Consider the following 11,173-nt stretch of genomic DNA (forward strand, 5'->3'; position numbering starts at 1 on the left):
GGGCTACCGGGTCGCCCTAGGTCTGGGAGTTTCTCCCTCGTGTCGCCCCCCTGCTTCCCAAGCCCCAGACAGGTGGCCATGGAGCAAGGCTGGGGGGGTGGGTGGAGCTCAGGCGACCCCCACGCCCCTGCTTTCCGCCTTGATTAGCAGAAACATTCCTACATCCGTCATGGGAAGACAGCCTGCTCTCCATCGTCAATCACCCAGGAAACGCAAACACATTCTGACTGTGCCCAGACCATCTTCCTACAAAGTCATGGGCACCATGGGGGCCCCCACCGCCAGGGAGCAGGCGTGTGGGAGAAGCTCCCCACCAGATCTCAGCTTCTGCCACAGCCAGGGAAGGTCTGAGTCACACCTACCTCCTTACATACACACACACACACACACACACACACACTCACACTCACGAATACACAGAGCTGCCAGCAAAACACGGATCCACTCACAGCCACACCCACAGACAGCTGTGCACACGCACACAGACACACAGACCACTGACCACAGACCCACGGAGAAGGGGGTGCAAATGCACACACACAGTTTTGCGCCTGCAGCAGAGATCTCAGCTCGCCCGTATCTGGCATACGGTAGCGCACAATAGGTCCACATTAGGTGGCCCTTCGGCGCTCCTCACCTTTGGACCTCTGGTGTAGTGTACCTGTTTCTTCCACCTGCTTCCATTGCCCTCTCCCCCAACTAGGATATGAGCTCCGCATGGGCAGGATCCTTCTCCCTTTCACAGCTGTGTCCCAGCATCCAGCACAGGGCTTGGCACACAATGGGTACTCATTAAACATTTGTTTGTTGAATGTCTGAGCAGCCCCACCCCAGGCCCAACCCCGCCCAAAGTCCCGCAGTCATTGCCTTCCTCTCCAAGCCAGGCTCCCAAGTAGCTGCCTGATTCTCCAGGAGAGCAGGTGTAACCTCAACATCTTCCCAGAACCCAGGATGCCCCAGCCCCTCCTCCATCACCTGGCTCGGAGGTGCCGCCATCTGACCGCCCCCGACCCCTCTGTCCTCATCTCCCCTGCCTGCCCCCAGCCCTCCCCACCTCCTGCCCCTGGCCACACTCAATTCTCAGCAGTCCTGATCCACAGATCAGGTCCTCCCCCATCAAGCCAGGCCATGTCAGTTTCTCCCTCCAGGCTCCAAACTCCCCTGTTCGGGGAACAGGACATCCTCAGTCACTGCCTTAGGTTCCCAGGGCAAACAGGCTATGACAGTACAGGATGCAGATGAGTGCCATGATGGGGGACATGCAGGCCGCTGTGGGGTCCTGCAGAGGTGACACCCAGCAGAGAGAGCTCACTTCAAGTGTTACTTTGCCTCGGGGCTTCCCTGGTGGTGCAGTGATTGAGAGTCCGCCTGCCAATGCAGGGGACGTGGGTTCGTGCCCCGGTCCGGGAAGATCCCACATGCCGCGGAGTGGCTGGGCCCGTGAGCCATGGCTGCTGAGCCTGTGCGTCTGGAGCCTGTGCTCCGCAACGGGAGAGGCCACAGCGGTGAGAGGCCCGCGTACCACACACACACAAAAAAAAAGAGTTATTTTGCCTCTTCCTATGGAGTGCTTTGCTGAGCCCCTACTTTGCGTGTCTGTGAGTGTCATGGCATCTCCCCCGCCCCTACCCCCGCCTCCTCCCACCCCCGGCCCTCCAGCCACGCAGCACTCTGTTCCCCAAGTTCCTAAACGTGCATCTTCTCCTTCTCTCCCTCTTAGGTGCCTTTGCACGTGCTGTCCATGTCCTCTTCCTTTGTCCACTTGCTTAATGTCCACCCCATCCCCCAAAGCCTAAATTTAGGCGTCTTTTCTCTCCCAGTTTCTCCCACCCCCTCCATCCTTTGGCAAAGTTAAAGACCATCCTGATGTGCCCACAGCCTCCCCGCCTCCCACCATCACAGCCCTGTCTCTTCCTCTGGAGCTGGTTTGCCTGCCCGTCTACCCCTGTGGCCCATGAGCTTCTTGAGGACGGGACTCTGTCTTGCTGGTCTCCATGTCCCCAGTGCCAGCGAGGTCCACCGAGGGCTCGGCCCATAGTGGAGTTAAATTAATGTTGGCGTCAGGTCCTCAGGGGTGGGCAGGGTACTGGCGTCTTCACTTAATCTTGTCTCTGCTACAGTTCCTCACCTGGTCACCGGAAGCTTCCTGCTATCCCAGTGCCCACTACATGTCATGCTCTGTATGACACAGCGAACGTGGCAGACTGGAGTGCTGGCCTCAGCTCTTACTGCCCTGGAGCGGGGCTGCGTGTCTGCCCTGTGCCATGGCTTCCCTGCACCTGGATTGTGGGCTTGGCCACGGGACTTGCTCTGACCAAAGGGATGTCAGTGGACAGGACATGAGCAAAAGTCTGAAACGTGCTTGACGGTTATCCTCTTGCGCTCCTGCCTTTCGCCAAGGAAGACCAGATGGCCACTGGTCCAAACAGGACGAGAGACAGGGGGAGGGAATCTAGACCCGACCTGCAGCTTGGAACCGAGTCTAGTCGTCCTTCAGACCGGTAAGGGAGATGCACATGCTCAGTGCGCTGTAACACTGAGTTTGGAGTTTGTTACACGGTGTTAGCGTGTCAACTGCTGACTGAAACGGCTGATGTTGGCTGAACTCACATGTACTTTTTCACTTGATTCACTAAGCTTATTTGATCCACTATTATCATTAGTCCCCTTTTTCAATGAGGAAACTGAGGCACAGAGAGGGCACCCCAAGGCTAAGGGAGGGGCAGAGGCAGCTAAGTTCCAGAACTTGAGCGCTTAACCACCCCATCATGCTCTGTCACCAGACCTTCTGCCCCAGAAACAGGGGTGAGGCCACCCACTGGCTGGGGCTGGGCTCTGCTTTTTCTCTTGTTACAGTTAACTTGTTCCTCACCCAGGGGAGCCGTGGTCTCCAGGAGAGAGGCCCACAGCAGCCCTCCTTCCCAGCTGAAGCTTTCACAGTTCACAGAGTAATTTCACAGCCTGTGTCTCATTTAATCCTCACAAGAGCCTGAGGAGACAGGTGTCTTACCTCCAACTTATACATGATGAGACGCTCAGAGAATTGTACATCTTGCCCAAGGATAGAAAAGAATATGAGGTTAGATAAAAGCTAACATATATTGGGCTATGTGACAATGTATTCTGTAAGAATAAATTTAGTTGTAAGTAAAAGAGAGAAAAATCTAATTCATGTCAGCTGAGGGAAGAAAAACAGGGGTTTAATTTCCTTCCATCATAAGAAATCAAGAGGTAGCAACAGTAACCCTGGCATTGCTCCACAGCTTGACAAGGTCAGGGCTGGAGTGTCTAGTCTTCCCTTGACCTTGTCATCATCCTCATCACCTCATTACTGCAAAATGGCTGCTGATCCTCTAAGCATCACATCTGCGTTCAAAGCAGGAAGAAGGGAGAATAGGGAAGGGTGCTCTCCCTCGAAGTCTCTGTCTTTTTATTGAGGAAGAGCCTCCACGGTCACCCTCCTTCCATACTTAACACGCTCCCTCTTACATCTCAGTAGTCAAAATAGGGTCAGTTGACCACACTTAGACCAATCACTGATCCAGTGGGATCAGATGTCCCTGATTGGGTTTGACCAATCACAATTCATCTTCTGGTGCTGAGATCACAGCATTTCTGCCGGCTCCATAAGAAGATCAGAGTTCTGTCTATCGGGAGAAGGGAGGATGGCCGCTGGGCAGGTGAGGCGATGGGCAAGGGGTGCTCCTCCAGACATGAGGCCAAGCAGTTTACCTATGACGTCTCACTTGGTCCTCTTACAACCTTACGAAGCTGGGACTGTTTTATGCAGATTTATCAAATGAAGAGACGAAGCTAGCAAGCTGCAGAGCTGGCCTGTGTTCTTAGCTATTCTACCGGACTGCCGGGCATGGAGGGACTCGAATGCCAGGAAGGCAGGAGACTGTCCAATGGGACCACATCAGGCCCCACTCACCACCAACCTCATCACACACCTGCCCTCCCTTGGCTCCGAGTGTGCAGGGTTAGGGTACCTGGGTGCCCAGCTACTGACAGGTGACTGCACCCATGTCTGGGGGGTGGTTCCCACAGTTCACTGCAGCCACTGTGCTTTGGCCAGAGGCATAGGCTGACCCTCCCCCACATCGCCCCCATCTTGTTCCTTCATCCATCCAGCATCTGCTGATGCCAGGCACCCAGCCAGACCTCGGGGGGAACAGATGGGTGGCTCCGGCACAGATCCTGCCCTCACGGAGAGACCTGGCTACCCTGTCTCTCCTACCTTAAAGAAATCATGGGTAGAATGATTAAGAGATTGAGCGGAGAAAAAGCTCACTTCTGGCCACAGGGACAGTCTTTTTTGCCTCCGTTTTTTAAAAATGTTTTTAATTGTGGTAAAATACACGTAACATACTAGTTAGCATCTTACTATTTTTCAGTGTACAATTCAGTGCTTTTAAGTACATTCAGATTGTTGTGCAGCCATTGCCACCCTCCATCTCTGGACCATTTTCATCTGTGAAACTGAAGCTCTATACGCATTAAACACTAACTCCCCATCCCCCTCCCCTGGCAACCACCGTTCTACTTTCTGTCTCCATGAATCTGATTCCTCTAGGGACCTCACTGAAGTGGAATCATACAGTTTTTGTCTTTTTGTGACTGGTTTATTTCACATAGCAGAATGTCCTCAAGGTTCGCCCATGTTGTAGGATGTGTCACAATTTCCTTCCTTTTCAAGGCTGACTATGGGAATTCCCTGGCGGTTCAGTGGTTAGGACTCCACGCTTCCAGTGCAGGGGACATGGGTCTGATCCCTGACTAGGGAGCTAAGATCCCACAAGCTGCGTGGCCAGAAAAAAAGTGGCTGCATAATAACCCACTGAGTGTGTGCACCATTCATCCATTAGCGGACCCTTGGGCTGCTTCCACATTTTGACTCTTGTAAAATAGTGCTGCTGTGAACATGGGGTACAAACATCTCTTCAAGAATGTGCTTCCAGTTCTTTTGTGTGTACATCCAGAGATGGAGCTGGTGGGTCAGACAGTAATTCTGTTTTAATTTTTTGAGCAACAGCCATACGCTCTTCCTCAGCAGTGGCACTAGTTTACATTCCTGCGGGGGCAGTTTTACAGCGAATTTGAGGTTGACCTTGAAGATGGTCAGTGAGGTTTAGATGTGGGGAATGACACGGCACAAGAGGGATGAAGGGAGAAGGTGCAGCCCAAATCGTGGGCAGGAGGGCGGGCTGCGCACAGAGCAGCTGGGGAGAAGGAGGCCGGAACACTGATCAGGGCGGAGGCCTTTGCACGTTTATGTGTTAGTGTGACTCTCATTTGGGATCAGGAGCCACAGAAGGCTTTGAGCAAAGCAGGGACCTGATCACTCTGCCCCCAGCAGCTCCACAGGCCAGCTGAGGTGAGGTGGACTGTGGCAGAATATTCTGGGGGTGGGGAACCCAGGAGCTTTCTGATGGTTGGTGCAATAGAAAGTGACGATAGGAGACCAAGTCCCCAAAAGAAGAAGCAAAAGCAGTGAACGTGGAGCCAGCACAGCAGGGTTAGGGCTAGGGTGAGGCCGGCGAAGTGCTCACCTTGGGCACAAAATTTTAAATAAAAATATTTATATTTAATTTAAATAAAGGATCTGACTCAGCCAGGATTAAGGTGAAGCAGTTGAAGCATCGTGCAAGGGGAGGGCTGGATCCCGTCTTTAATTGAAACTTGATATTTGGTTCACCATGGATATTTTTTTGCATTCATTTTGATTAAAATTTTTTTTCTGTTAACGAGCATATCTACCAAACAGAAACAGACTCACAGGTATAGAGAACAGACTTGTGGTTGCCGCGGGGGAGGGAAGGGTTGGGAGTTTGGGATTAGCAGATGCAAACTAGTGTATCTAGGATGGATAAACAACAAGGTCCTACTGTAGCGCACAGGGAACTATATTCAATGTCCTGTGATAACCATCATGGAAAAGCATATGAAAAATAGTATACATATATATACATATAACTGAATTACTTTGCTGTACAGCAGAAATTAACATGACCTTGTAAATCAACTATACTTCAATAAAATTTTTTAAACTTGTGTTGAAATATTACTTACCTTGATCATTAAGTTTTGGGTGCCCCCTGAAACTTTGTACCTGAGGGGAGCGCCTCTCTCACCCCACCCTGGTCCGTGAGACAGATTCATCCAATTATCCAGCAGTACTTGCTGTGAGCCTGTGGTGTGCCTGCAACTGTGATAGGATCTGGGGATCCAGAAGTCAGTGAAATAATTGTAGTTCTCTGTCCTCAAGTTTAAGTCCAGATAGAGATAATAAACTAGAGGGGAGGGAGACTTGGGCAGGTAGGCTCCTCCTGGGCTAGCCTGGAAGAGATGAAGGAAGTGTGGTGCAGAAGGAGACAGACATTTGACTTTCGATCTCCTTCGGTGTTTTGCCCACCCACTCTCTGAACCCATGGGTCTTAGGCCCATGGACCACCCCCCTCTCTAGAAACTAAAAATATCAGCCACCCACATTCTCATACTCCTTACAGCTGAGGCCTTCAAGGCTCACCCATCAGATGCACCAACCCAAGATTTAAAAACAAAACTCGTGCTCCCAAGAAGCAGAGCCCCTCCCTGCTGAGCCCCTAGGACAGTAGTACCCAGGGCTGGGTGTTGCGTGTGGGACGTGCAGGTCACAGGGGCTGTGGCATTCAGCAGGTGTTTGGAGTGCTGACCTCACGAGCCATCTGGGAGTATTGATCCTTTGTGCATACCACAAGGTCCACTCTCCAGTTCACTCATGATTCATGAGTCACCCAACATTCTTTGAATATCCTTTTGAGTATCTGTTCCTTGAACATCCTTTTCTGCTTAAGTTAACGTGATTTGGTTTCTATTGTCCGCAATGAAGAATGTTGCCTTATATAGAAACTGGTGCCAGGAGATTTTACAGGCTATATGGATGTTGGAGGATGTTTAGAGAAGCTGAGTTGGTAATCTGGACTGCTTGGGACTGGAGACACTAAAAATTCAGAGCAGACCTGGAATCCTACAGCATGCAGAAGGAAATGGGCATTCCAATCTGCCACCAGGAATCACCTGGAACGAAGAGCCCTTTGAGAGCAGGGGTTTTGAGGCTGAGACTCCATTGCCTTAGAAGAGAATGTGAGGAATGAGGAAATAGACTGTGGGAATGGGCTGCTGTTTCCTACAGTGCTGGACAGTTGAAGAAACAGAAGATGATCTCCTAAATCCTAAAGTCTTGGCTCAAGACCCAGATCAAACCCCGAGGACTTCTATCCTGAAAGTATCTCAATTCTTGCAGCCATAAGGGTGAGACAGCCAAAATCGACACTCAAAATTTGAGCCAGCAGCATGGCAAGTTACATCATTCCCTGATGCCGTGGCTTCACCAGCTCTGCTCCATGGACATCAGACCGTTGACTGGGAAAGAGTGAGCTCAGCCTTTGCATGGAGCCATGCGGGAGGGTGTGGGGTGATGCTGACCCCCCCGAACCCCCATACTCACCGAGCCCCCTTGTGGGCTGAAGCAGCCTCTCCTTGCTATCTGATGATGCTGGCCCTGCCCAGGGCCCCTTTAATGAGCTCCCTGTGTCCCACCATCCCTCAGGGTCTTCAGATCACAGTGGGGTCCCCAGATGGCCAGTGGGGTGGGGCAGGATTGAATATCAAAATCTGGGCAAAGCTTTGCTATTACATATCATCAAAAATCTGGAGACAGGGCTTCCCTGGTGGCGCAGTGGTTGAGAGTCCGCCTGCCGATGCAGGGGACACGGGTTCGTGCCCCAGTCTGGGAAGATCCCACATGCCGCGGAGCGGCTGGGCCCGTGAGCCATGGCCGCTGAGCCTGCGCGTCCGGAGCCTGTGCTCTGCAGCGGGAGGGGCCGCAACGGTGAGAGGCCCGCGTACCGCAAAAAAAAGGAAAAAAAAAAAAAAAAATCTGGAGACAATCTGTGAATGGACCGACTGAGCTGAACTTAATACGTACATACCAAGCAGCAGTTCTGGATTCAGGGTGTCAGGCTGATCAGCTGGGGTGGCTGTCATTGTCTCCAGGGTTAACTTATTGGTTGGCAAGTACGCTGAAGCCTGACTCAGCGGTGGCCCACGCTCGCTGAGGCAGGGATAAGAGAAATGCCGAGGTGTAACGTAGAGACAGACTTGTATGAATTAACCACGGGTGACCTGCTGCTCCTAAGCGCGTTCCAAAATACCATCGTGCCTTCCTTCACCGAGAGGGTAAGACCCGTGACGCTGAGGCAGCCCAACAGCCTTCAATGGTCTCCGCGTCCAGGTGGGGGTCCTACCAGTGATCCGACTCCTTATTTCCGGGGGTGGTGGGGGGGGGGATAGAGCCCTTCGGAGGGCAGAGGCCACGGCAGCAGTGACTGGCAGGGGTGGGGCGGGTGCATTACCATCACAGCAGGAGCGGGTGGTCATCCCAGTGGTCTGATCAGCGAGGAAGGGTGGGGCTAATGGATTCCAAAGTCCCCGGGGTAAAAATGGATCAGCAACCCACAAGGACCTAAGGCTTTTATAACCAGGTCTGACTTGACAGGAGACAATGTGTGGTCCCTCCCCCATCCCAAACCTGAGTCCCTTCGCAGACCCAGAGCTCCCTGAGTGAGGAAAGGACCCGACGCTACATTCCAAGTCTGTCCCCATCAATCTCCCTGCAACATTCCCCCCCAAGGGGACCATGGCCATTTGTGGAAGAACTATGCCCTGGGGAGCAGTGCGGGGGGTGGGGGGGGGAGGTCTGAACCTCGCTGAGTCTTTGTTTCCTCATCTGTAACGGAGGACAATGATATCTGCCTGAAAGGATTGTGGGGTTAATTGAGTAGAATAATGGGGCAGTGCCTGGAATATAAATGCACGCGCTGGCTGCAGCTGAACCTTTTATCCCTGTGTGATTTCGTGCTCATTCTTTCTTTGTTTCCATCTCTACTCCACTGTAGTGGAGTATGATCGGCCATTTGCTGAGAGTTAATAACACCCCTGCCATTGGCAGAGGTGAGGCACATGCCAGGAGCAGTGCTCGGCTCTAGTGTCTCTAACCTATGCAGCTGCTCTCTGAGGCCATGCAGCGGGGTTGGCGCTGCTGGGATGGGGCTATAGCTGTGTTCTGTTCTAAACCTCTGTTCTCTTCACTGGCACCACACTCCTCGGAAGGTAATAGAATGAGGTGGCAAGTACAGAGCTTGGGACGTGGTAAAAGTGAGAAATAGGAGAGGAAGGAGGGAGATGCGTGGATGGCAGAGTAGATGGATGGATGGGTGGGTGGATGGATGAATGGATGGACAGATGGATGGATGGGTAGATGGATGGGTGTGTGGATGGGAGAATGGATGGACAGATAGATGGGTGAATGGATGGATGAGTGAATGGATGGATGGGTGAAGGATAGGTAGATGGATGGAAGGGTAGGTGGGCGGATAGATAGATGGATAGATGGACGGAGAGATGTAGATATGGAGAGAGATGATGGCTGGATAGTTTAGAAGATGCATTCGACACGACCCCAGCTCTCAAGGATCTTCCAATCAAGGAAGATGCAGCACTAAGCATGGAGCTGGCTGAGAAGTTGAAATATCTCATCTGTAGTCAGTGCAATTTCCCAGCCACACCACAGCATGTGCGATGAAGATTAGCCAGGCAAGCTGAGACGTGGGGCAGACACGCTTGATTGCTCCAGTAACAGACCTTCATGTTCATTCATTCAACAGGCATTTACTGAGCACCTACTATGAACCAGGCACTCTTCTAGGCTCTGAGGACAGAGAGGTGAACAAAATAACTCCCTGGGGGGAGGGAGGAGACAGGAAAGATGTACAGTTGACCCTTGAACAATGCAGGTTTGAACAGTGTGGGTCCACTTATACACAGATAGTTTTCAACAGTAAATACTACAGTAGTACGTAGTTGGTTGAATCCATGGATAAGGAGGAACCGTGGATGAAAGGCAGATAGGGAGGGCTGACTATAAATTATATATGGATTAACCGCCGTGTTGTTCAGGGGTCAACTACACCTGCAGAGTGAGCCCAAAGAGGATAAGTCCTATGGAGATAAATAAAGCGGCTAAGAAAGGGGGGCTACGGGACAGCGGTCTGCTCTTTTGGAAAGGTCAGAGAGGGCAAGCCTCCCTGGTGGGTTGACACTTGCACGAAGGCCTGAAGGAAAGGCTGAGATCTGGAAGGAGCAGTGACTTTCCTAGGATCACATGGTAACTACATGCCTGAATCAGGACTATACCCCAGGTTACGTACAGGTGTTAGGATTCTGGGGTTCCTGGTCTGAAGCTACAAAACAGTGGTAACACACCAGACGTGGTGTCAGCAGAGGAGGATGGGGTTGGGATCCAGCCACTCAGGAGCTATGTGGTCCTCGGCAGATCACTTCCTCTCTCTAAGCCTGTTGGCCATCCCTTTGCCCTTCCTTTTCTCCTCCGTTCCTGAAAACAGTCCTGAGAGTATTAAGAGGTTATAGATATTTTACTTTAGAAGTGAAAGAGGCCATCATTTTGTTATTTTATGGAGGGAGCCGACACTAAGCCTCCAAAGGGGGCTACGGTTCTGCTCTAGTTGAGAGAGGAGGATTGCTGGCTGGGACAGAGAAGGCTCCTGGGCCGGGCGGAGGGCAGGGGGGAATGAGACCTGACATCTGAGTGGGCCTTGAATAAAGGAGAGTTCATAATATGATGCTGAGCACCCCAGGACTGTGGAAGACAAATGGACCAGCGTGGGGGCCGCATCGTCTCTTTCCCGGAGTGAATGGGTCTCTCTATTAGGATTGGGTTTGGTTACAAAGGACAGAAAACCCCAAATAAGAGTAGCTCAAATACAGACATTTCCTCGTTTCTTATGTAAAAACTCCCGAGCTAGGCAGTCAGGTGTCAGGGACCCCCGGCCCTTTCCACTGTGCTCCACCAATCTCAGCATTTGGCCTCCACCTCAATGCTCAAAATGGCTGCTTAAGTGCCAGACATCATGCCTGTATTACAGCCAACAGGGCAGAAAAAGGGATGAAGAAGGGAATGCCTTGTTCCCAGCAGAAGGGATTCTGGAAGAATGCCATTTTAGCTTGGCGGTTCTAAAACCCAGAGAGGGCCCACCAGGACCCCGGAGGCCTACAGGCTGGACACTGCTGCTGCCTGGTTTGGCACCTGCCTGGGATGGTGTCTGGGAAAGGG

This window comes from Grampus griseus (assembly GCF_964374135.1).
Source record: "Grampus griseus genome assembly, chromosome: 11".
Taxonomy (NCBI): domain Eukaryota; kingdom Metazoa; phylum Chordata; class Mammalia; order Artiodactyla; family Delphinidae; genus Grampus; species Grampus griseus.